This window comes from Zonotrichia albicollis, chromosome 5 (assembly GCF_047830755.1).
Source record: "Zonotrichia albicollis isolate bZonAlb1 chromosome 5, bZonAlb1.hap1, whole genome shotgun sequence".
NCBI lineage: Eukaryota > Metazoa > Chordata > Aves > Passeriformes > Passerellidae > Zonotrichia > Zonotrichia albicollis.
The window spans coordinates 58,132,086-58,159,751 of NC_133823.1; the positions used below are offsets into that span (position 1 = coordinate 58,132,086).

At 39.0% G+C, this 27,666-nt stretch overlaps 1 long non-coding RNA gene across 7 annotated transcripts in view; it reads right to left on the reverse strand.

The window, feature by feature from the left end:
- The window catches only part of LOC141729188 (uncharacterized), a 194,724-nt gene that overhangs the window by 75,658 nt on the left and 91,400 nt on the right, over nt 1-27,666 (reverse strand). For 6 of the 7 annotated variants that reach the window (XR_012580519.1, XR_012580513.1, XR_012580516.1 and 3 more), the window contains one exon: nt 24,732-24,815. This is a non-coding gene — a long non-coding RNA (uncharacterized LOC141729188). Of the gene's footprint in view, nt 1-24,731; nt 24,816-25,878; nt 26,410-27,666 lie in introns of those variants that run through there. The other variant, XR_012580517.1, reaches the window with a different exon arrangement.

Below are 27,666 nucleotides of genomic sequence, written 5' to 3' on the forward strand. Positions count from 1 at the left end.
GAGCACAACCACAAATTAATGCTACCATTTAGTGTACTGTAGCTTCTTAAAAGTGTATTTTTGCAAAATATGGGCATTTTATGGATGTGAAGAGATTAAATACATTTGCATACATGGAATGGCATAGAAGCATATAACATGTCTGAATAACATCTGAATTAGATATTTTCTATCTGCCTTTCTTGCATCCTATTTTGTATCACTTGGCAGCTTGTCATGCTTCCTTTATATTTTGGACCAAGTCTAATTGTCATCTTCATATTTTCCACTATTCTCCAATATGTCTCAGCATGTTTTTCTCTCTGCCTGTCTTTCTCTTCTCCCTTTCTAATACCTTTTCTTTCCCAAGCTCTTCTTATTAAAGCTAGAGTAGATTAAATTGATATTAAAAGAAATAACCTTCAAACAATGGGTTCCTCTTTTCCTGGTCCTTCTGCTTCTCCCTCCCACACAAACTGCCTGACAGACAGACCATGGCCAGCTGTCATGAGAAATTTTACCTGGGTTGCCACCTTGCCAGGAGGCATGGTCCGAAATCCCTCCTCACCCTGATACAGCATTTTCTGGATGAAGCTTTAATCTAAATGCCCAGGCATGTAATTTCCTAAAACCATACCCAGATTCAAATGACATTAGAGCAAAAGGAGTCTTTAGTCTGTCATTGCCTCACAATGAGAAAAGGACTCCCAAAACGAAGAGTTTTGGGAAAAAAAAAAACCCGAGCAGCAAATTTTTTGCATAATCGAGAAATAGATCCCCTCCACCCCACCTTCAAATTCCTAATTTAGTGTGTGCATGTGAGTCTCTGAACTCCTTGCAATGATCTTGGTCTCAGGAGGAATTATTCGCATCTGCTCCTTTTCTTTCAGGATACTGGGAGCAGTATAGCAGAGAGTCTAAAAGCTGAGTTTGTTCTGAGCAGATTCATTGAAAAGAACAGGTTTCAATAAGCTAAACTTAAAAATAGCTTCAATAGTGTCTAATCTGTGATTCCTGCTTGGCACTGATAATTAGGACAAAAACAAAGGACAGAAACTAACATGATTGATCTCAGCGAAAACAGTTTTGTTTTGTTCTCTTGAAGCTACCCTCAGAATTCTACTTTGCATGATTACTTGCAGTATTTTTCCATCTTCGTTTCTACTTTCCAGAATTTGCTAGTTTGTCTGAGACCCAAATAACTATTGAATTCAATTGCCAGCCTAGGGATAATCTTCAAATTAAATTTTTCTCACTTACTCTTTTTCACCCATGCCCTGATTGGAGCAAAGCTGCCATTCTCATTATAGAGCTGTTACTGCTAATTATGCTCGTCCTCTGTCTGATACAGGCAGCACTTTAGCCCTGGCTGGGAGGGTGGAACACTTGGCACCTCTGTGGCAGTTCTCTTGGTGAGCCAGTTGGAGAATGAAGAACCAAGCCAGCTCTGTCTCTGAAAACATAGGGCTGGTGTGTACAGCTCCTCTGGCTTCACCTGAATTTATGGCTGCTCAGCATCTCGAGAAAGCAGGCCACAACAGCTACCTTTATGTCTTGCTGCCAAAAAGCAGAGACCTACTGGCTGAAGCTGTTTTATCCCCTGTAGGAAATTATACATGCAGAACATCATCCGTGGGGAACCACATGGTTTTCCTTAACATCCACATGTTCACTGCTCCTTGAATTAGAGGAACTGTAAGAAGAATAAAGTCAGGTACCTCCTGAACCCTTTCTCAAATAATCATTTGGAAAGCAGAAATTTGTTTTATTTTCTACTGCCGAGGAATCCACCTCTTTGTCCTCCCCCTTTTATTGCTCATTTTATTGGCAACATTCCTTTTCCTTCTAAAGTAAATTTCTAATGTGGATTTTTTATTTTGGATTCATTCTTGCAGTTTTCTCTCTGGGAAATGATATTTAAAAAAAAAAAAAAACAAAAGAGAGAGAGAGAGAGAGAGAAAGAAAGAAAGAAAGAAAGAAAGAAAGAAAGAAAGACAGAAACTAATCAAATCAACATCATGCCACCATCTCCAACACCAAAAATAAAATAAAATAAAACTAAATAAAGTACTAAATAAAGTAAAACCAAATAAAATAGAATAAGAATAAAAAAAAAACACCTCAAAACCAGTGTCAAATGCAGGTCTTGAAAGCATGTGTTGATTCCACAGTACAAAGTCACCTTAAATCTCCTGGTCCCTCATTTCCACTCCCCAAGAGGAATCAAACCAAACAGAGAACAGCTTACAATGCCAAGACCTGGGAGCTTGTTGTAAGAATAACTAGTTCTTGACATTTGAAATTACTCTGGTTCAAACATTTTTTGATCTTTCTTATTAGCCCTGTGTCTTGAGAAATAAAAGTATGATAATGAGAAAGTACATAATTGGGTTCAGGGTATTCTGTGGTCACCCTTCCTGGCTCTGGAGATAGAGGCACTTTGAACAATTATGCGCGGATATCTGGAATTTATTCTGCACAGTCTGGGAAACGACAGATCTTTTTTCTTAATTACACCAGCTATCAGTCTAACACCTGTAGTTAACCATTCAGTCCTAGGAATCTCTTCTGATACCCTTTATTCTTCCGCCAGGAGCACAGCAGGCAAATGGCAGGTGGATGCTGAGGCGTTTGGTGGCACAGGCACGGAGGCTGCCCCGCATCCCCACAAGGGCTCTTTTCCACTGCCGCCTTCCCAACGCTCCCAGCTCAGAGGGGCCGTCTGCGGGAGGTGCTCTACACTTGGGAAGCATCATGGACTGACAGCTAGAGTGTTACACAGTGTTTGGAGAGAAATAAGTGTGCCATAGCCAACCCTCACAAGTTCTAATTAGCTGTTTTTGGGAGCAGCACTTGGTGGCTGGAGCAGCCCTGTGTGTCCCCAGAGCTGAGAGTGCCATGGGGTGCCAAGTCCCCATCCGTGAGGCCCAGCCCAGCCACTGCTCTTCCAAAAACCTCCACCCGGACCCTTCTGCAGCAATGAATCACATGCAGAGGGTTTTCCACAAGCTGGGTTTATTGAGCTGTGTTACAGGAAAATACAGCTCAGACAGCCCCACTGCAGCCAAAACAATCTGTCATTTTTAATTCTTCCTGTCACCTCATTAGGTATATAGCTGGAGTGACAGGAAAAAACCTAAACAACAAAAAACCACCAACAACAAAACCCAGAATACATTTCCCCAACTCCTGCTCAGAGTTTAACATAAATATCAAGGCAGCAAAAGATTCATTGACCAAACATATGTGACTTGGTGCCATATATAATAAAGTGACATGCAGAATGGTCTCAATAGGCATATAAAGCAATTAAAATAACTGTGCTTCAAAGCATTGTACTATAACATAAAAGGTCATCCCTATAAACATGAAAAATATGACCATGTTTTTTTCTTGCATACAGACACACTATTACCTAGCTAGAGCTTCCATTCTAAAAGGTAATCTTTAAAAATCTCTGAAAACACATCATGTCTTATATCATTCTCCCTCAGACCGTGTCTTTTCATCAACGTTAATATTTTAAGTGAACACAATAGGAAACATTATTGAGGCCAGCAATATATCAGAAGAAAATATTGTACTAAGTACAAAATATTTACCCTGTGCCTACACAGGATAGTGAAGGAAACCCTTGCTAACCTTCTGTGAAAATGAAAAGCCTTTCTTTTTCTCCTCCTAGAGCTTGCTTGTTCTCACATTAACGCATTAAGGTTGTATTCCAATGGAGACTGCAGAGAGTACATTTTGAGGACTCTGATAATTTTTGCAGTAACACTCTGAGTTTGTGATAATAATGTTTATGCACAGATGTAAAGAATGTGCTGACAGATTAAAAAGGAGTCAGCTGGTGTTTGCACAGCGTTCATTTTTATTTAAGGGTAGGAAAAAAAAGAAAGAAAAAAAAAGGTACTACACCTGGCTGTGAACAAACAGCTTTTACAGAAGTGGAAGTAGTTTGGTGTATTGCAACTCCCTAAACCCTTCCTGCATTAATTCAAAAATTCAAGTTATGGGCACATCAGAGAATCACAAGGTTTCATTTTAACTGCAATTAGAGAATTCACTTTGACTAGTTTTCCTACCAATATTAAAAGGAATCTTAGCCCAGACAGCAGTATTAAGTAAGGAAGTGTTAAAAAAAAGAGTTCATTTGTTGCAGAGACCCTTCTTTCTTGCGTATATAGGCTATACACACATTCCAACTGCAGTAGTAATGCTGTAATGACCCCAGAGGTGTCTTGAAGGGTAGCGAAGGTGTAAATGTAGCATATGGCAATAGGTATCTGCTCTTTCTTAATATGCAATTATAGTATTTTGAAGCTAATTGATGTACTGAAACCTCATATTTTACAATTCTATAGCATGGGAAAAGATGACAAGTAATGTCATTTTCTCTCCAGACGATCAGAGCCACTGCCCTGATCAATACCTGCAGAAGTATGCAGCAACTACCTCTGGAGAAAGCATACTGATTCAGGTAGAAAAAAAAGAAAACATGAAGAGAAAAGGAGAAGCAGCAAAAAATATTCAGTTGGCAAAAATACTCATTTGGAAAGCTGAATCATGCAGAAACCATCAACTTCACAACAGACTCCACAATTGCAATGGGCAACCTCAAGCCATACTTCCCTTTTCTGAAGGATTTGCCTTTCAACCTAATTAGAGCAGGAGTTGAGCGATCAGATGTCCCTTGCTCCTTTTGAAAAATGACTGGGAAAACTGCATGTAATCAGGAGGTATTTAGGATTTCCATTGACTTTCAATTTTCTTGGTTCATCTGTTCCCTTTCAGAACGTTTGATGCTAGTGTCTGTTCTAAACTGTATGTTGAATTTGCTTTAATCAGATGTCTTTGTAGCAGGCATTAGGTCATTTACTGTTTGATTTTTTCCTGTGAAAATACAGGTTTTCTTAGTTTCAAAAGTGTATTTTGAAGAAACCTGTCATAGTCTAGACAGAGGGGAAAAAAAAGAGAGAGAGAGAGAAAGGGAAGAGGGCGAGGGAGAGAAGTGGGGAGCAGTCCTGTATTTCTGTTCTTGCCCCACAGTGGTGGTGGGGAATTGTGGAATTGTGTCACCCTTTTGTACCCAACACTGTCCCCCCCAAGCTCCTTTCTCTGGTGATCTGGGCTCATGCACTGCAGCTGATTAGCGTAAGCAGAGCTTAATATTCAAGTAGACAATTGCATACACTGAGTGCTAGCTCAAACAAATGCTCTTTCTGTTTTGACACCTTCTGTCTGTGGAGCCTCCTGCACCTTTGCTGCCCTGGAGCTCTCAAGCCCCCTTCTTCCTGTTCCATACCTGTTCCTGTGTTTAGAGACTCAATCTTGATGTCACCTTGCTCCCATCCCCAGATTTTAGCTCCTCATCCAACCCCACCTTTCTGCTGGCCATTGCAGCCACCTGAAACTCCAGCCTCTTGAACTGTCTCTGTCTGACTCTTGAACCAAAGGTCCTGCTTCTCACAAGGATATTATAAGTGACACATTCAATGAAAAACCACTTAATTAAGGCCTGTAGTGAGGAGCAGAGTTTCACACAACCACAGAGTTTGGCTTAGGTGGGCTGAATTTCTATTTAGAATGGCAAGCCTGTCTCCAACTCCTGCAGAAAGAGCCCAGGGTAGATATGCTCCTCAGCTCCTAGCCTAGCAAGCCTCAAGGAGGTGACTAAAGTCAAGTCTCAGTTTATTTGCCTTTAAAGTTTATCTTGAAAGAGTATGTTAAACTAGAAAAGTTTGCTGCTATACTTGGCAGTGAGACCTTCTATGAAAAGTCTCTGTCAAAGAAAAATATAGTTCCCTCTAAAAGATGTGTCTGCTTTTTAGAGGGAACTCTCTCTTATATTTAAAATTCAAAAATAGTAGTAGGTGCTGAACACCATCAAAAAACAGGCCATAAACCATCTTGAAAATCTATTTTAATTGTTCTAATACACATTTCTAAGATTAATATCTCCTTGCTTGGATTATGAAGCAGTAGGAGCTGTGGTACTGTTTGGGACATGGAAAGAATAAATTGTGTAATGCCAACAGAAAAGGTGCTGAGGTAGCTGGTAATTGACAGAGTTAATGAAGTATGTTAAGCAGGTACAATATAGATGAAGTTGTCCCCTGCAGGGTGATTGGCCACTGGGGAAATAATGTGACAGTTGTCTTTGTGTTAAAATAATGGGGTACTCCTTCTTTGCCAGATCCTATCTGCAATGAGAGATGAAAGAGGTCTTGCAAGGATACCCAGGTCCTCCTACAGCACATGTTGTGCTTGAATCTGGCAAGTAAAGAACAAGATAAAGAGTGGGTTAAGAGTGCGATGGCTGTCTGTAAGTAAAGCCATTAGGCTGTTTCCTACAGCCCACACATGAATTATCCACTATTGAAAAGTAATAATTTGACACTGTTTTCTATAATCCTCCCTCATATACTACAATGCACTGGTGCTGTCTGGGGATGAATGGGAGCTGAATTTGGCCTGCCAATTTTTGTGCAAGTTGATTATTTTTAGATATTGTTTTAATAATTAGCTAACTAGCTCTCAAAGACTACAATGGATTTAGACAGCAAAAGATGATTTTGAGAGTAATATAGATTTTGTATTATTATCTCCTCCTATTGTGTGTGAATATTATCATTGAAACAGTAGGGAAAATATCAAATGGAAATAGAGCTCAGCCTCTCAATTATACTAAGCTGTGTGGTCAGCATTGGTTCCAAAAGAGGCGTGTAGAGTACAGAGTAATGAAAAATCATTGATAGCATCAGTTGGGTGTCTAAATAATCTATTGTGCTATTCCAGCATTGTTCTTACTAAAACCATCTCAGAAGATGAGCTAGCCTTCCTTGGCCATCAGATCTCAAATGCATGAGGCTTTCTTGATTCCCTCAGGTGCTGACAGCATGCTCTGTCATGGACACATGAAAATTATACAGTATTTTATTTCTTGAAGTTGTAGCTGTTGACATTTTCATAGTTGATATTTATCTGTTCATAGTGAGAGTGAGGTGTTATTGGACATTTAAGCTTTTCAATGAGGTTTTATTCTTGTCAACATATTCTAAATCCAAGAGTTTAGGTTTCAATCTTAGGTTTCTAAAGAGAGTGATATTTGAAAAGAGAAGTGAGTCTTAGCAAACCTCTGACTGAGAGCATAACCTAGAAAGAAAATATTTCTAGGCATCGCATGGCAAACTATTTTCTAATTTTCAAAATGCAGTAAAGAAAGATTAAATGCAAACACTTGGTCATTGTAGGAGTTAGGTTTAAAATAGTCATAATCTCTTTGCCTGATCTTTCTTACAGCTCTAAGATTTGTATAGCCATTTGTTAGTATGATATGCAGAACAACAATCTGGACATATTAAAAGTTTCAACAGAGCTTCTTACCATGGGAAATTGAAAAGCACTTCCTGAAAATTTATCACAGACCACAGTTTAAAATATTTTTGTGCCCAAAGAATCTCAGGTGATGCCATTAAGACAGCATAAAATACCACAAAATACCAGGAGAGCAAACTGACTAGCAATTATCTAATGCATTTTTTCTGGTATCCAGATCTGCCTTTTGGGAGTGCTAACTCAATAAATGATCACTATACATAAACAAAGTATGGGCTATAACTCTGAAAAAACTTAGGATTGTCTTCAAGGTGTTTTGCTTTGCTTGACAAAATACTCTTTGGGGATGTACTAATGGACAAAGCTAAAGATCCAAAGAAAGGGAAACTTGATCCATTGAAAGAGAATAGAAGGCTGAAGCAAACAAATGCAAAAATATGCTGGTACTCACTCAAAAAGTGCTGACTTCCTGCTGTAGGTCACCTCACCCTCCCACCTTGTACCACAAAATAGGGTAATTAAAAAGTGCTGATTCTCTGTGATAGCAAGACTTCTCTCTTTTCAACCCTTGTTTAGGTCTAACCAACACGACAGAATATGTTATGTCTGGGGTAGAGAGTTTATATCTTACAGACTGCCTGTAAAATGAGTGATACCACAAAACCCCACAAAATCAGATCAACTCTTTGGTTGATCCTAATCTATTAGTAATAATTAACAAAGTCTGAACTTATATTTTTTATCATCTCAAAGCTTTGTGCATATATCCATCCACATGATACCACTGTAATTAACTACAACTGACACGTGTGCAAGCTGCATGTGCCTGAATGAGACACTAAAATGCTCAGCCTGACAGTGCATTCTACACTGCAGTGCATGAAATTTTTAAGTATAATGACCATTTCACAAACACTAGCTAAAGCAAGAGACTAGTCATCTCTCCCTCCCTTTCATCTCCTCACTAAATATACCACCTTTTCTAAATCTCTTTGCAAGTATTTGAAGTGCAGCAAGTCTGAGCCGGTTGTGAGGGATTAATTGGATTTACAAGGGGATTGTGCTGTATGCAACATCTCAATTAACTTACTTGTTAAATAGGTAATGGCACTTGACTGTTAAGTTGCGAAGGAACTTGTTAAATGGATATTGCTACTTATTTAAAGGATGTGGTCTATGGTCTGGCTAAATAATTAGGACTCCAAAGTGTGTAGGAACCAAAACAGTATAACAGGCAAGGCTAGATGACAAAACGAGCCCTGCCTCCTCATTCAGATACTTTCTGAACGAATTTTGCTTGAATGAGACAATATTTTTTCTCCCATTTGAAACATTGTTGACCAAAAATATGCAGAGATGGAACAAACCACATTCAGATGAAAACTGTCAATTGTGATGTCCTATGAAATCTATGGAAATTCACTTTTGGTTTGAGATTTGTTTGTTTAGCTTTGGGGTGTGGCTTTGGGGTGGGGTTTTTTTGTTTTCTTTTCTCCAGTTAATAACTTTCCAGCTCTCTGCTGAACCAAGCAAGAGCAGAGATAAGATGTCAAATATATTTCTTGAAAAAATCAACAGCTTCATGCTCCTCCTAAAAGGCACTTTTTTATTTGTCCTTTCATTCCAAAAGTTTCCCTTACATCAGTAGCTTCCTTAACAATAGGGATAACTGAGCGTGAAAGGGTTTTACTCTGAAATGTCAATGTTGTTTACTTCCTCTGCTCTTCATTTCAGCATTTTGGCCTGAGTTTTCAGATCTTGGTCTGTGGGAATCATAAATCATGGGGAATAGATACATAGAAAATGAAATAGTATGGTCCATCTACTTAGTTTTCAAGGAACTTTGAGTCTATAGCTCCCCAGTTGTCAGCACCAAGTTTTTGTGCAATCAATTCTTTTATTTTTAAAGGAAGCTAGACCAAAAGGAAAAAAAAAAAAAAAAAGAGAGAGAGAAAAAGAAAAAAGTACTACTCCATTATCTGTTTTCCCCAAAGTTTGACAAGTATGTTTTGATGCGGAGTTCTGCTTAAGAACCCGTCTAATTTTAATTAAAGCAAACAGTTACAGAATGTACAGGCTGTAAGTTTCAGTTTGATTCTCCCTTGGTACAGACCATCTTATAAATACAGTGGCATCTTTCTGAAAGTGAGACAGACTCTCTAACCTCTTGTAGAATGCATAAAATCCTGCACATATGTCATGTGGCTGCCACCTTGCCTTCTCGTGGGACAGAAATTCCTGGCAACCACTTCAGAACTTCAAAGAATGTGGGGGTTTTATGAAGGTTTATCAAACAAAAACAAAGATTTACATTGCTGAAAGCATCACCCAAGATTCTTCTTAAAGGATAAGTCCTTTCCTTAGTGCTTATCTTATGCTTCTCAGCTGGATACAGGGAAACTAAATGGAAGAAAAAGAAAACTTTTCCCAGTAGATTGCAAGAAAGACAGTGCTTCTGCTTAAGAAATGACATTGCTTTAGTAGTTTGCACTTACTTCACATGAAAAAGATCAGTGAAGAGTTTACTATTGGGGCAGTTGCAAAATTTTCTGCATCTGGAACTGGAAAATATCTTTGCAGAAGATGGAGGCTGCTCTTTGAAAGGCCATTTTCAACAAGTGATAGCTTGAGTAGCAGGAGCTCTGCATCCCCCAGCATGATTCTGTAAGCAGGGGTGGCCCTTGACACTGCAGTGTTGGCTCTGAAGACAAATAAGCTGCACCTGAGGCCAGGAGCTCCCACAGATGTGATTGCAGAACTGATGTTTGGCTGCTATTTTTGCAAAGGTCTGACATACTTGCCTGCGTGGGCTATGGTCATCTTTTACATTTCTGCATGTGCAATCAACACAAGGGGAGTGGAAGAAGAAAATTTCACTCTCACATGGAAACAGAAGCAAGCATTGAAAACACAGTGCATTTCAATAAGCTGTAATTACAAATACAAATTCATCTACTAAACTTGGGCATGCAATTAGTAGACTAATTATGCTGTAATTGTAACTGAATACCAAAACAGATGACCGTGTGCCAGCCTCCATCCCACCCAGTTGTCTTTGTGTCCTCGCTCCTACGCACAGTGAGTCTCTGCTCTTGTGTATCTCCTGCTGAAAATAGCAATCCAGCTGATGGGTAAATGCTATCAGTTTCTCACTTAAGTCACCAATTCTTCCAATTCTATATTTGCAGTCAGCTTGCTTTGATAATAACTGTGTCTGAGACTCTGTTGGGATGTGTTGTCTCAGCAGAAAGTCAGAGATGGTCCCCAGGCCAAAAGCTCAGAGTTAAAGAAGAGCCACTTTGGAGAAGGGCTGCTGTCCTTGTTCTGTACATCTATGGATAGGTAAGAGGTGTGCTGATCTCCATGGGAATCAAGGTGCCTAAATCTCTTTTGTGTTGACAAATTTTGCAATATCAGCCACCAATAACAGATTTCACCCAACTTGAGCTACTTGGTTGAAAGGGCCATGTTGGTCGCACACTCCCAGAATAATCCATGTACTGAGTCACCTGCACCAGGTGATTGCACAGCTGAGCAGAGAGGAGCCTGCCTTACTGTGCTGGTGTCAGCTGGGAAAATCCAGGCCTAAATTAGTCCTCTAGGGACTTTGCCCAAGATCAGACAAATAGTGTGTAGCAAAGAGAAGGAATCAACCCTGAGCCTTTTTATTCTCCACTTACAGCAAATTAACTCCTTGTTTTATATGGCTTTGTGTAAGCTTCTCTGAAGTTTTCTGATTGTTCTGATGAGCAATGTCTGAATGTCAGTATTTTGTTTACTGTTAATGTGCATAAGTTTCAATAAAATTAATTTAGCTAAGAATAAAAATACCTTTCATACAAGATCTCACAGGTTTTGGCAATGTATTGATTTAATGTACTCAGTTCAGTGAAAAATCTGTTGGTTTAAGCTATCTGCCATTAGTTTCAATTAAAATATATTGATCTGGGTAAATGTTGGTTAGTAAGTCTTGCCTGACTGTGAAAAAATATTTGCTTAAGCAAAAATTGTATGAGTATTTAGACATGTATTTTAGGCTGGGGACTCTCCTAGCACCAGTGGAACTGTTCAAGTATCAATAAATTTCTCTAAATATAAATTAAAATATCTTTTCTGAAATGAAAAAAAGCTGATTACAGTAATATTGGGACTGGTATGCATATTAATTCAAGTAAACTTGCTTTTGAAAGAATAAGCATTCAGTCAAGGATACTGTAACATGAAAACACTGAAAACTCAAGCTCTCTGTGAGGAAACCAGGCTTTCACATGGAAACCTAGGCTTTCTTCTTTAACCACAAAGCCAAATAACCACAAAGCAATAATAAAATAATTTTGCTAGCCATAGGCAGTAGGAAAACATAGATGCAGGCTAGGAAATGTAGCTGTTTTAAAGTACTATATGCACATAACTCGTGGGATTAACTTTAATCCAAACCATCCAAAAATACACATAGAAATAAAAAAGCATGCAAGCAATAAGGCTTATACACCAGTCCTTTATTAGTGCTATAAAGACTGGAAGCCTTTGGGACTCTGGTCTGCAAGCAGGATTACCTTCACCATGGGATAAAAGATGGACATGCCTGCCTGACTCTGTCCTCAGCTACCTGCACTCACACAGATGATAACTACCCAGCACTGCCAGCCAGAGAGCAGGTTAAATCCATCCCACAAGGTTTGCTCAGAGCCTTGCAGCAATTCAGCTCTAGGGTTCAGATTAAAAACTCAGGAGACCTGGAATGTTAGCTATATGTTATTCTTCAGAGAATACATACGTGCTCCCTTTTTGTTAGCTGCTTACACTAGGGCTGTTTATTTTAAGATGTTCCTTGTTTTAATCTCATCTATTCAAGTTTTAAAAAAATTAATTCCTGGATAGGAAGTAGCAGATTTTTATCTTTTTGGGTTTGTCTGGGGGAACAGTACTTCCAAGTTTTCTTCTCTTTTCCATGTGTGGGTGTGTGCAGAGAAGAAATAATGTATTCATATGTTTTTGTACCTGCCACCCATCCTGTATTTCAATGTCATGCTTTGTCTGGTAGAACTGCCTTGCCTGGGACAGTGTATCTGTGTATGCACTGCTTTCACAAGCAGGAGACTGACTAAAGCACCAGCACCACTGTGAGGCACCTCTGGGGGGCAAGGGCAGTAGCACAAAGGTATGGCTCAGTGCTCAGGGGTATCACACTTTGGGTATATGCACATTCTCATTTCTTATTCTACCACTCTCATTTCCTCAGTAATTTTTTTTTTTTGATCATTAATTAGAGGCTTGAAAATAAAAATCTCTTAACTGTGTGGTCACAGCTGCTGGCCAGAGGTTCCTGTAGTTTGGGCTAGCTCTTTCCATGAAGTTGTGGTTTTAAATGAAGAATCCCTACTCATTGCCTTCCACAAGTTGTTATTTTTTAAAATCCTGTTGTAACAGTAGTTAAACCCCACTACTATAGAAATTCATACCTGAAAATGTGATGCATATAACTTTCACATTGGGATGGAACTCTAGAACTGTAGGTCACATAGCAATTATGACAGCCATTACCTTGCGGAAGAAAAAAAACTATGCAGGCATGAAAATGAGAGATCAAATCTGTAGGGGGATAGAACACAAGTAAATAAATGTTGTATAGAAAGTAATCTTACCCTCTAAAGAGTCACAGCTGAGCCAATTATTAGAGATTGGGAGCAGGCCTGACTTTACCAGGCCACAGCTGTAGCCAGTAAGCAGAGTGTTATAAAAGAGTGGGTTGGTTGACTGAGGGGAACTGGAGTCTGTGGCTGCTGTGAGGATAAGGGAGAGGCAGTGCTAGAGGAGCTGCCTGTGAGAAACATCAAGGAGGTACAAAACTCTGGCAATATGGAACCCTTGCAATGTAATGATAACAGAAATCCAGGTGCATTCCTACAATGAAATGTATGGATCAGTAAACAATCTTGGGGCAAGACAAGGCAGGAAAATCAGCTGCAGCACTGAGCAGTCAGCATCATGCACAATAATTGATTACCAGCTGTAAAATGATAGTAACTTGAGGGCTTCATAAACAAAGGAAAACACATAAAAAGCTGAACCTTATGGCACCCTATAATCCAACAATTTTCTAGGGCTGGGACATAAACAAAAACCTTTGTTGATTTCCTTCAACTCTAATTTTAATTCATCATCACAGAGTGGATAAGAAGGAAGGATCATTCTCTTCCTTGATGTTCATGTTTCCTTTTATTTCTTAATGTTCTTAGACATTCCCAGTATTGCTGAACTGGCAGAGGGATTTGCATCAGAACAAATCTCAGCTGGCTTTTTAACCTAATAATGTTAAGAGATTGCTTCTTTCCTATTTATGTGCCTGTTTACGCAGAGAGAGTTAACACTGCAAAACCAGAAATCTTTCAAACAGGCATTTCTGATTTAAAATATACAGGGACTTTCACTCTCCCTCCTCCATTCACCTCAGTGGGAGTTTCTGACTGAATAATTAAAGACAAAGTTATCTTCAGAGGTTGAAGAATTAAGTCTGCTTTTGAAGGAATGAGATAATGGTACCCAAGAAGCAGAGAACAAAGTTGCTTACAGCATGATCCCAGTCACTTAGGGGGTAAGCCTCAGAGACACAGAGGCACTCTCAACCTAAGCCAGCCCCAGCATCCAAAATCCCAGCAAAACACAGATGACAGAGCAGAATACAGAAAAGCAAAAATACTTACATTACAGGATTTACTTTAATCCATATCATAAAACTAGGTCAGATGACTATCTCAGCAGGTAAGGATGAAGTGAAGAACAATAAGTGCAATAAATAAGAAACAAAAGTTACCATGAAAGAGCAAGGCAAAGGAAATACTGCACTAGGCCTAAGCAGCAAAACACAGGCACATTGCTGCTGGAAGTTTAATATGCAGTACTACATGTGTGAGCATGGAACTCAAGGAAGGTGTCCCATAACATAGTAGAGGTGACATTTATGTGATAGATTTATTGTATTAATTTTTTTCATGTTCACAGTAATACTTTGATGCCATCTACACTAGTTTCAGAGCAGGAATGCTGTATTTCCTGACACTACTCCAAGCAATCCATGGATTGTGTTTTGCCCAGCAAGCTAAGGTGATGTAGAGTGTCCTATTTGCTGAGCCAAGGTTCAGGCACAGAAGTTCTGCAAGGTAAATCAGTTGTGGGATCACCCTGCCTGTGTCCATGAAGGGTATGTATTTTACAAGAACTCCAGACTTTATTAATTTGCACACACTATTATATTTTTCCTAAAATTACAAGTTCCAGGAAAGTTTTTACAAAAATGGAGAGAGCAAAGAGTGGGCAAACATTCATGAGAAAGGAAAAAAAATTATTTACAGTGAAGCTGAACTTTGTCAGATAAGTGACTACTCTAATAAATGTTTGACTTTTCTCACCCACTTTCTGGAGAGAGATTCAGGCTTAAGAAATAAAGTCTCTAAATTAAGAAGCTTAATAATTTCTGCATTTAAGATGACTTGGTGGCTTGTGGGAGTGCTTAAGGTTTATGCTAGAAATTCCCTTGCATCCCAGGGATCAAGAGGAGGAGCTGATAAGATAACTCGAGGCACGGGAGCAGCATGTCTCACTCCACTGGCTCTGTCTTCAGAGAACATTAGTAGCTGGCATAAGGATGAGTCTAGCTCTCTCTGAAAATCATAAAAGAAAGCAGACAGCTACACTATACTACCTCTAGTTACTACCACACACTTTCCCTACACACAGAAACTTATTTCCATTGCTCCAGTGGCTGTTTTCAGGATTCCTCATCATGGTGGATTCATTATCAGACAAGGAGAAGGAAAAAAACTTTGTCCTAATTAGTATTGATCATCAAATAACAACATACCTGAGATGGAATCACAGATGCCACACTGAGAACTGGGAAAGCCCTGAAGGCTTTCTAGAGGGGGTGTAAGTGTATTTGATCTTCCTGGCTTTCTATGCTCATTCCTGACAGGCAGTGACAAGTGACCAGGAGGCAGCAATTGGCTTCAAGGCAGCTTCACTGTGACTGAGCAAGGAGGTGGGATCATATTTTCGCTGTGCAAACCCAACCTAAGGAGCAGCCCAACTGAAGAGACATTTTCTGAGGGCAAAATTCACCTGTTCTGTGATGATAGTCTGGTATGATACTCCAATAATATAACTACACTGACTTGTATTATTCTTTTCATCAATTTTAACCCCTAAATCCTTTCTAAAAGGGCAAGTAAGCAAGAAACTCCCACACCATTATCCCTTCTGTTTTAAGATTTCTTTTTCAAAGATGGGAGAAGAGGGACAGGAGATTTCAAAGGCTCCTTGCACCTGTTAGACCACACTGCCTCGCACCTGTGAAGCTGCTTTTCACACAGCCTCTCTGCCCACCTGTGGAAGGAATATGCTAAGTGCAACACAGCAATGTGTATTATACAGCTCAGTTACTTAGATACTGCATTTAACTAGAGACACTTATTCCCATCAATTAATGGTTAGCCAGTGTGACTGAACACCGGAAAATGCTCTCTATGAACATTTGTTTCAGCTCCTAGTGAAATTTGCCTGCAATCACATTCCTTCTGCCTACACTTCTCACAAATGAGCTATTCATTAGTTTTATGCTAGGCCAGGAATATGCACTGAAAGTGGAGCTACTCGAAACAATTTCCAGTTCAACATTGAAAAAAAAAAAAAAAGGAAAAGGGTGGGTGGAGATTTAGTCTGTGTTCTCAGACATGAAAAGGAATGAGAAATAAAAATTGAAAGTGATTTTGAAATTTGTAACTAGGGCAATGGCGAGTTTCTAAATGGCAGAGACTGTGTGCAAGTAGCACTGTCCTTTGTGCTCCACTGAAGCAGGGGCATCATTGCAGGAATTTAACAAACTGGTCCCAAAAGGTGTCTGAGGGCATCTAGGGTGTCACAGGTTCAAGGCAATGGCTTGAAGTTCTAAGATGAACCGCAGGTATGCCAAAAAGGAAGTACAAAAGTTATTTTCCCTATTGTCTTCCATCCTCTTCTGCCTTCAGACTGTAAGTGCTTCAGGACACAACTGTGCATATGCATGTTCTCAGATAAAAGCAGCAGAGGCAGGCAAAAATTATAGTGTGGATGAAAATAGTTGATCAAAATGTTTGGAACAAATACACTTGCAAGAGTATCTTTATCTTCAAATTATTCATAAAATGTCTGGCAAGGAGCTCCAAGTTCCTTTCAGGAGGTTTTGCAGCCAAAATTTACCTTGAGAGCTGGGAATAATGTGTCAAGAGGAAGAGATGTAGGAGGAGCATGACAGCAGACCAAGGGTTAAGACAGCTGCAAAAAAACATCCAGGAAGATGGTAACACAGCAAACACCTACTCAGCAGAGTGTTTAATGCCAAAGATCAAGTTATGGCATGTAGCTGGTAATATTGCTGAGGTCAAGAGGCTGCAAACTCTTTTATGATGTTTATCTCTATCTTTCAGCTTCCTATATTTTGACTTTATACTCCATTTTTCTTTCCCCAGGCCACATGGTAAGTGCCTAGTTGATGGCTATTCTGCTTAGCCTTTAAGAAATAAGGGTAAGTCCCAGCCAGCATTTCTGTGGTTTCTGTTTCCTGTGTCAGCAAATAACTCTCAGTAACAAACACATTCTTGAAAATCAGGGTCTGTTCATGGACAATTTGCGAACATAAGAAGACTCAAAAATTCAATTAATAGCTGACTTGTTATGGACTATTATCTCCACCTCTTCTGTTTGCTGCTCAGCAGCTGTGTGTGGCCAGTTAGGGCAACACATGCCCCCAAAAACATGAGACACATCACTTCTGACCTTGTTCTTCCTATGACCTAATGGCACTGGCTTGCAGAAAGAATATGTGTGTACAAATATCCTGGCGGAACTTCAAGAGCGGTTCAGTAAGTAGTTCACAACCGCTGACCATCTGGCTGTTAGATCTGAGAGGGATCTATTAATGTTAGAGCTAGAACAGTGCCAAGCTGCCGCAGAAACTGCATGCCCAAAGTGCATGCAGGCTGCCCCTAAAACCCTGACAGAAATCATTGCAATTGTTTTATCCACCCATTTACTCAAGTAATGTCACATTAGTGCTCGTGCTGTCATGTCCAGAAACACTTCACAGGAAGGAGCTCCATTATTTGATGGTACAATAATAGGCAGCCTCTAACAGCTTTAAATCTGGCTTTATGTCTTCATGATATCCTGGAAAAGACAAATTTTTGTGCATTCTCTTGCTCCTTCCTGCCCTTTGAGATGATCAAAAGCAATGGAATAGATAGACATAGGTGCTGTTAACACAGTGACAAGCCTCAGGTGGAGGCAACATAAATTAAACGGAGCTCTGCATTTTGGGATGGTTTTACTGTGCCCTTGCTCAGCTTTAAAGGCTGATAGAATAAGTTTGTGTCATCCACCAGTTTTACTGCACTGGCAAAATATACAATAAGCAAAGAACAAAGGGTGGGGTGGGGTGTGGAGATACATGAATATATACAGTTTATAGGTTGATTTATGCATCATGGAAGCTGATGTACAAAATCTATACCCAGACATCTCTCCACACTTCTATTTTGTTGTTGTCACAAAAGAAATGATCCTGAGGGATTTGCCAGTATCATCATGCGTGTCAGTTTACAAAGGTCTTTTCATTTACTGGAAGCAGCAAGAAGTAAAAGCTGTGAGGAGGATAAAAAAAAGTATTGTGTTGACGTTGCTGCCAATTTTGCAAAACAGTACTAATTTTGGAAACAATAAGATTTAATAATAAATCTTGCAATTTTTCTTAAAGAATGTCTGGAAAACTGTCCAAACACACCTTCTTTCTCTTATAGATACATTTAAATGTATTTGGAATATGTATTGGGTCTCAGGAACAAGGCTAAAATTAATTTTCTAAAAATTTTCTCTTTTTTATTACTGAGTTGATTGGTCTAACTTAAAATATTACCTGTAAGTATTTTTCCCTCCTGTGTATGCTTCCAAAGAGCAGATCAGTCTATGAAATTTAGGAAGTTGATCTGAACTGAATTCAGTATAAAAACCTTTTGAGGTTTGCCCATCACTGCTTACAATGCTGTTTTGAAAAATAACCTCAAGGCTATTTAATTAATCGTTCATTCTTCTGGTCTCCCAGCCCAGGTAGATTAATACCTATGCTGCCCATGGATCAATGAGTTCTGGAGTTTCCTACAGATTAGCACATCTGTAGTTTAAAGCCATTTTGCCTTAGAAGGAAAGAAAGAAGCAAAGAAAGAACAAACATATTCCCGTGAGGAACCTTTCAGGGATCAATTCATAAGCAAAGGAAAACATGCTATTCTCAGCAAGGAAACAATGTATTTTTTGTCTGCTACAGTGATTAATAACGTTCCATAGCTAGAGCCTATTTAAAGGGCTCCATCAATCCATATAGACCAAAAGCTGACCCATTTTAAATCCTTAAAATGCAATGAGACTTGCCCTCAACATTTTTTTAAAATTATAGGAGTAAGTGGAAGCTATAGAATTGCCACCAATTTCCTTCATCAAGAAAGCTTATAATCACTGTTGAGAGCATTCAGAAAGAGTGGCAGAAATCCTAGAGCTCTAGGGGAAGCAGATTAAAAATGTCCAAATCTCAGGGTAGAAAGGGACCTCGAGGTATTATGTGTTGGGTTTTTTATATGTACAACAATTCAGAAGAAGGATTTTTTTTCCCAGTCTGAATTTCAAAATCCCCAACAAAGTTCTGCCTGTCTTCTGGCTTCAATGTTCATAATCAAATAAAAAAAGCAAAGTTTTGTCTGCCTGTTTCTGTGTAGCAGAGGGGGTAATGTTTTTTCTGGAACCGATGAAATGAATTCAATATCTATAGGCATTTAGAAGCTCAGAGATTACATTTTAGGTTTGCAGTTAGTAGACTCAGTCCTCAGCCTTGAGCCTTCCCTCTTCCACATTAGCTGGAGATGAATATTTGCTTGTCTTTCCTGGGTCATGACTCTGAAAAGGACGAAATCCTTGCAGGTGATGTTCAGTCAGTAGCCCAGAAACTGCTTGTCACAGATCAGACCCCTGAGCTCTCCCTCAGCAAAGTACACATGCAGCTTCTCAGATGGTGAGTAATCTTGCTGATATTGGTAGAACTACTCAGATATGCAAAGTCACACTGGGATTTTAGTGGGTAGGGGACCTTCTGAATAAATAAATTCATAAATCCTCAAAGCACAAGGAGGCTGAAAAAATAATTTTTAAAAAATCATCAAAATCTTCAGTCAAAATAGATAAGAATCTCATTTTTTGTATCTAGTGAAAAAGTGCATTTTACTGAAGACAAAAACTGAATTATTAATATACAGCCAATAGCCAAACATAAGTAGAGTGTATGCTAATTTCAGAGTTCAAATAGGCATTTATGATCCTAAATTTAGCCTCCCATTAAAAAAAGTACCTTGGCCAAGCTGTTTAAAAACACATCAAACCCTCTAAGAGTGAAGCAGGAAAAAGCACTGTAGTGCCTTCAGTCTCAGAAAACCAGGCAGCAAAAGAGCAAGTGAGCAATGCCCCACCCTCAGCATTGCATGGGCAGCCTCGCAGCAGGAGCTGGGAACCGCCCATCCCACCTGATGGGATCACTGGCAAATAGATCCAGCAGGGCTGATGGCAAAAAAAATCCTTGGTATAACATGGAACGGATGAATAATGAGACAAATTCTTGGGGTCCAAAATCAGGCCAAAATATTCTGGAAATGGAATGGAAAAAGATGTGAACTGATGTGCGGGGAAGTGCAGCGCAGCTCTGCAGCCTGTGTGTGCAGCTGGGCTGCATCTCCTGCTGTCAGACTGGGGCTGAAGGAGGGCAGCAAACAAGGGCTGCTGGTTCCTGTGCTCCAGCATGCGTCAGGCTGGTCCCTTTGATTCATGAGCGCCTCAGATTTGTCTTTTCCACCCTCTTGGGAACAAAGGCTCCATGTTCCCTTTGCTCTCTTTTTCATGTGTAGCTCATGTGGTGCTGTAGGACTCTGTCTTCAAAGGATTTAGGGCAGTTTACAGCATCTGTATGTCAGGCCCACAGCACTTTGAAAATTGGGGAGCTTAGGCTTATATGACTTTAATGTTCCCCCTAGATATGGTCCTACACTGGCAAAATGCACTGAGGTTGACATCAACTGCCTGTAGTACATAATGAAATTCATACTTGAACGGCAAGTATTTAAAGTGCTTTTTCTGTAGTATATCACCAATGATTTTCTCACTCGAGTTATTACTTATTTCTAAAACCTTCATTACAGAAGCGGTTAAAAAATAACTTTCTCCTTTTAAAATGTTGATTTGTTTTTCTTGCAGAGAATGTGTTGCAAAATGTCAAGGTAAGCATTAGTTAAAGGGCTACTACACCATGCCAGCAGGAGCAATTTACTTCTTATGCATATATTCCTGAATATTATTTTGTTCCCTTTCTTGTTGTGAATGGGAACCACCTCCTTACAGCAGCCAGGGGCTTTCCTCCCCCCTCTCCTGCCCTTTCTTCACCAGCTCGACAGCAGGGGCACATTGAGGGCACGGGCAGTGGAGGCACTTGTAGCAGATCTGTACGTTAAGATACAGTTGCTCTGAATAAATGCAGTCAGCAGGCATCATTTCAGTCTGAAAACTGAACATTTTCTGTGTGTTAAAACTATATTAAGCCATTTAATTGTTTTGTGATTACCAGAACACTTACCTTGTGAGGATATTAATTATCTGAGCATAAAAAGACCAAGTTTTTCTGTAAGGAGAAAGCCATTCTTTTTTTCTTTTTTTCCTTTTTTTTTTAAGTTATTCAAGTTTATTTTACTCATTCCAGCTAAATAGATCTTGCTTGGGAAAGAGGAAAAAAAATGGGTCTAAATGCAAATTAACATTACTGTTTAAATATCACAGACCATTTTCTCTGAGCCCAGTTACAATAACTAGTAATTATAAAAATTGCTTGCCTTGGGCTTCTGGCTAAGCCAATGCTAAACTTGTCCTTTTATTAGATCTGTCAGACTGAGTTAATTATCTTTATGATAATAGATGTGCCTTACCTCAAACAAAACAAATACCCTTATAATTAGCTTTTTAGTTAGAATTTTAATTTATTTATAAAGACTGTTTGTTTTGTTTCTTTTTTTCCTTTCACAGAGAAGTTTTGAGCTTTAACAGGTTACTAGTCAGCTTAGTAGTATTTAAGAAAAAGCAAAATGACCAAAATGTTTTGGGGTTAGCATTGTTCCCACTGAGCCACTGTGGAATCTGTTTGGTTGGAATCTGTTTGGAAAACAATCTGTTTGGTTGTGTGAACATGCAGGTGTATATTGTGGAGAAGACAAGGGGGAGGGAGAGAGGAAGAAACAAGGCATGTTCTTTTATTCCAGAAAGTTTTTTCTGAGCTGATTTTGGAAACAGCGCATTAACCAAATTTAATAGTGAGGCAAGCTAGCAAACACTAATCCAGGCTGCATGTTTTCTTTTGAATCCTTTTTCTGAAATCAGAGATGAACTTTTGTTAGACTACTGAAAATAGAAAGCACAGTCTGGTTTATTATATCTCTGTCTCCACAAAATCCCTTTCAATCTCTCTCTCTTTCTCTCTTCTTTTTTTCCTTCTTATCTTCCTCATATATTCTCTGAACTGATCCTGCAAGCTCTCCAAGCAGAACTCCTGGTAAGAATTGAGGGCTTGCAGAATGGAGTCTGTACTTTATTCAGCATTTCAGATGCAGTTTTTCCATTAAATAAAAAAATAAAAAGTGTTCCTTGTGCATCAGGGCTATCTATTATTTTCAAAAAAAAAAAAAAAAAAGAACATATTTTGAATTTGGGGTTAGTGGAAAATGCAATCTACAGATTAATGAATTAAAGAACATGGTTAGGAAACAAGTGCCTTGTGTATTATTTTAGTTCTGTCACACTGATAGGATCCAGATTAGATTTGTCAGATGAAGCCTGTTTAAATCAGAGTCGTAGTGTAACTTCTCTTGATCTGATTGTCCCCATGGGAGCAAGGCAGTCCTATCTGACAGCATTGTCAAGGTCTCAGGTCATTAATATTTCTGTCAGAATTTGAGATCCAAGGATTAGTTGAGGTTAACCAATACTGTTTTATCATCTTATTCCCTCTCTATCATATCTTGTTCCCTCTCTACTGAAGTAGTGGAACAGGCTTGATATGCAACAAATGTAAGGGGAATGTGGATAAAAATGGCAATTACAGTAGGAGGAGACATTACCAATATTTACTAGTTTTTCAATTAATAAAGTAATTTGAAAAGTAAACAGCTTTGCAACCAAATGAACGCAAATGCAGCTGTTTGGTAATGAAAAAACCCATCCCATTACTATGCACCTTGTGTAAGCATGCAAAAGGAAAAAAGGACCCACTTGAAATCAACAGACATATATCTTTCTTCTCTCTATGACTTCTATATAATATATCATTTCTATATAACTAAACTTATAAGCATCTCAGAATTACAGGAAATACTACTAAACAATGAAAATGTACTATTAAATTAAAAAAAATAGTGATAGCTGGCATTAAAAGCAATCCAATATTGATATATTTCTGTTTGTGATTAAAAAAAACTTCTTTTATTTTTTGTAAGTTAAAGTTTTTTGCTGAAAACAAATATTTCAGTGGCTAATAATTAAAACTATTGTGACAGAAGGTTATGTTTGCCTAACTTTGTACAGTCTATTTGACTCTTCTAAATCACCATCAGGCTTATGTTTATTCTGTATTATTGAAAGATGGCAGGAGAAATGGGAAAAGGAGACAAGAAATCAAAATAGAAATGGAAATGTTTTTAATGTAAGAGTGGGTAAAATGTAACCTCCCTCCAACAGACACGGTCAGAAGTAAGGTCCTGTTGCCAGCCATGTTTGCTTGTACTTCTAGAAGTGCTGTTAAATCTTCTATTTAGGAAGACCAAGTTTATAATTTTTTGAGTCCTTCTTTAGTCTTTCACCAGGCCCCTTGCAATTTACAGGGCTATGTGGCCACTTCTTTTTCTGGCCAAGGAGACAGGCACGGAGAGACCCATGTCAGCTCTGTGCTGATTTCCGCTGCTAGCTGACAGCACCAGGGCAGGGTTTCTGCACACACAAAGTCCCAGTGATCCTCCTCAAAACCGAACATAATTTGTTTTTCAGCACTTGCACTGCAGCTAGAAAAAGGTATTAGAACTACAGATAACCTCTCCTCCCAGCCCCCAGTCATACCCAAACGTGGCATTGTGTTCTTGGCAATGGTGAAAAAGGATTCGGTGCTTCTCCTGGAGTCCCAGGAAACCCCTTGCTGCTGAAAATAAAAAGCTGATCTCTGGTTTTTTTTAAGGAAGTCAAAATGCAATACCACACCAACATTAGCAAAAGTAGGTTGATGCTTCTTTCAGTCACCCCTCATTCCCAGCTCAGTTTCATGGTCCTTTGCAGCAGTCCTGGTGCCTGCCTGATCCTTTACTGAGATGGTTCGCAGAGCTGAACTAGCAGTAACTTATTGTCTGATTTAGTCTTATTTTCTGATTTTTAGAAGTAGTATGTGTTTCTGATTTTCAGTGACTCTCTGACCCACCTCTCTGTGGCATCAGGTGAGTGCCGGTTGCAGGACAGGTGGGACTGTGAGGCTGGAGGCAAACTTCCCATTGCTGCTGCTCACACGTCTGTGACGCCAGGCATTGCTGCCACAGCTATGCACCAGCTGGGGCTCTCAGTGATTGCTGGGATCCTCTTTACCCAAGCCAATATTTTAGCTTTCCTGAGTAGTTTCTTAAGAAAAACATTTTGATCTATCTCTCTGTCAAGCAACATAACACAAAAAAATACCTCACATAACACAAAACACTCTAGATATATCCCAGCTTTCTGTACATTTTGGGTGGTTTTTGCTTTCGTTTCTTTTGTTTCAGATGTCCTGGTTAGATGGAGAGAACATGTTGTATGCATATAAGGAAACTGGGGTTAAATTGCGCTGTTGACACTATTGATTTTGCTTGTATTAGAGTAAAATTCTGTATTTTATGTGGCCATATTTGTGCTTTCTTGTACAAAAACCATAACAGCTTCTATCATGATATTTTTCAAGGAGATGCTATACTTCAGTATTATCTAAGATTTAGATATTTTATACATAGCCCATAGTAATAATAGAGATTATAAGATGCATTCTTTTCCTAATAGTCCTAGAGGACTCCACATGAACAGAAAAATATGTTGTGAAATCTATCAACATAAACAAATTCTTCTTTCTTCTGCAAAATTTTCCAAAATTCTCATTAGTCGTGAACACATTTGGAAGATTCTGTTTGAAACTGAAAGAATTTAATTTCCCTACAAACTAATGCACAATGCCCTAGAATCATTTGTTCTTACAATGACATGATTAGTTATAAGTTATATAAAAACAGAAGGCTTCTTACCATTGAGCAGACATCTTCAGGAAAAGGCATAGCTGTACTTGAGTCTGCTCTGCTCTTTTATGGGTCTGATGCTCTGTCTCCATCCTGCAAGGACAAATACAGCTCAACATGGGCATGGTAGGGTTAGCTCCTAAAAAGGCTTTAAAATGGCATTTTAATATTTTAGTATTTTAAAGTGAACTTCAAAATAGAGTGCATTTTTTGCATATTTCCTTTACAACTGATTAATTAATCCCTCCAAATATGAACCTTCACTAAAGCAATGGGAAAAGAATATTACTAAGTTTGCAGATTCAGGTGTTCCAATATTAGGAAATGTCACAGTTAAGGCTGCAACTTCAACTCCACCCCCTTGGACAAATGTATCATGATACAAGTTTTAATTAGTTTCCGATCTCTACTTTTCCACAGTACTACTGCTTTACTGGATGGAAGCACAGTATGCATCCCTTCTGGCTGCCCATAAAATATAAAATGATGAAAAACATTGTTACACCGGCCAAATATTATTACTAAAACATCTCAGTGGAAGGTAACTGGTGTACATAAATTCTTTGCATTTATATGTACTGTACATTATTGTGAAAGTTACTCTTCTCATGAGAATAATAGTGTCAATTAGGCTGTCAAGGATGAGCGAGCCCATCATGTGAGCTTTGACAGAATGCTTGGGTTGATTAGCTTCATGCAGTTATCATAGCTTAATATTTACATTTGAGTAGCTAAAATTTTACAAGGTCTCTCTGAATCTTTTCTGCTTACAGAACTGCATTCATAAATATTATTTGTCTTGAAAAAGAAACATCATCACATACTGTACATCACTTAAATATATTCATTTAAATTGGTTGCAGGCATAGTTATCAAATCAAGATTAAAGCACCATTTTTCCTTATTATATGAACAGACAAAAAAATGAAGCAAATCACACTGCTTAGGATTGTTGAACACAAGGCTGGATTTCTCATTCCTGTATGTAGTTTCTAGGACTTGTCAAAAATGACTGATATTTACTGCTTACACCACTGGAAAAAGTAAAATCTTCTACCTGTGGAAGGAAAAAAGGCAGACAGTGTCCTGTAGGCTAGAGTGGATATCAGGCTCAGCACTTGGCTTAACCCTTACAAGAAAAGGAAGATTTACTGACCCATCTCTTGGACACCATGTCTCTTTTCTTGGGGTACCCTTCCTTCCAAGCAGACGTGTTTCAGCTTGGGAACTGGACTTGGGAACTGATCTTCCCCTTCATGTAGCAATAGTGGAATAAGGTGGACACACAAGGAGGTGTGTTATATACGGAGCTGGCAGCATAGCTCCTGCTTTGCTCTGCAGTCCAAAGGCAGAGCAGGGACCAGCAGGATCTGGAGTCTGCTTTTTCCCAATTCATAAAAGAGATCTTAATTTTTTTAAATGATAATACAAGGTGTCAAAGACAGATTTCCTTCAGAATGTCATATATTGCTCTCAGCAGGGCTTTTAGTTTTCAGTGACTTCGGTTATATATGCCATCTGCTTTCAGTTGCAGCCTGACCAAATCTCCTCCTGGATGCTATTTCAGGGCTGCATATCTTGGACATTGCAAGGTCAGAATTCTAGGCAAGGTACTATCTCTGTGCCAAAAGATAAACACCTTCTCAATTTTCATTTGGTCTCTAGTCAAATTAACCTCTCGTTGACTTCAACTCAGGACTCTGGAATTTTGCCCAAAATAATAGTTCTAATAAAATGAAAGAATATCCAGTATGAAAGATGATTCACAGATGGAAGCACAAAGGTATGCAATGTTTTAAAACATTGAATAAAACATATCTTGTCCCAAGTGTCTCTTCCACATGGTGGCAAATGCACAGACTAGGTTTTCTGTTTTGCATCAAGAGTTTTCTGAATTCTTTCTTCTGTTTGGGTCTTGTGTGTTCTCCAGTGAGACTGTAGAGGATGGATGCTGAGCACCTAAGTGCCAGGCTGTTATAATGTGTCAACTTTAGTCTTTCCTTACCTGCATCAGTCCGTAGCATGAGTGAGGACTGCCAATGGACTAATCTAAAGCAAAGTAGTAAGTCATTCTCCCTCATACTTTGACATTGAAGGAGATGTCATGGGCTCACTAAGTGAAGGATAGAGAAGGCTAGCAGCTCCTATGTTGGGTTTTCACCACATCAAATCCTGCTGTGTCAGGGATACTAGATCACTGTTATGGGAATTAGTAACTATGTGGGAAAAGACAGGAAGGGGAAGTGTATTTTAAAAGAAGGCAGAAAGAAAAACCAAAAGAGCAAATGAATAAAACATGACAGAAGCAATCAGAGAAGTAAAGGAGACAAAGGAAACATTAAAGTGAAAATATTAAGTGAATGATAGGAAAGAAAAGATATATGGAAAGTACAAATGGAGATCTGGGATAAGGTTAGGTTGTTAGGGACTTGGCCTGTTCAAGTCACTAGCTTGAATTTCCTCGTTTCACATTTGCATTGCGGCGATGTCAGGAGCCCAGACAGCGAGCAGGAAGGTGGCACGTGACAAAACACAGCATTTGGAAGTGAAAGAAAGAATAGACTTGTCTGGCACCTTTAGAAAAAACTGTCAGGAGAGTACTCTCTGATAAACTGTTCTTGAATATACTGCCAGAAATGTAAACATAGCACAGATTGATCTGAACTCCTCATTTTTCACACAAAACCTCTTTCCACTTCTCAGCGATTAGGGTCACTAGAGAAATGGTGCAGGAGAGAGAGAAAGGCTCACATTAATTGCAGATTTACTATGTCAACTTCATTATAATATGGAAGAACAAAAGCCAATGCTGTAAGACAAGTAGGGAAAGCACATATAAAACCTGCAAAAGGTCTGAGAAGGCACCTCTCAAACTCCACATCCCTTACTGCTCCCTCCACCAAACAGTAACCAGGACAAAGCTCCAGTGAGCTAGAGACTGTAG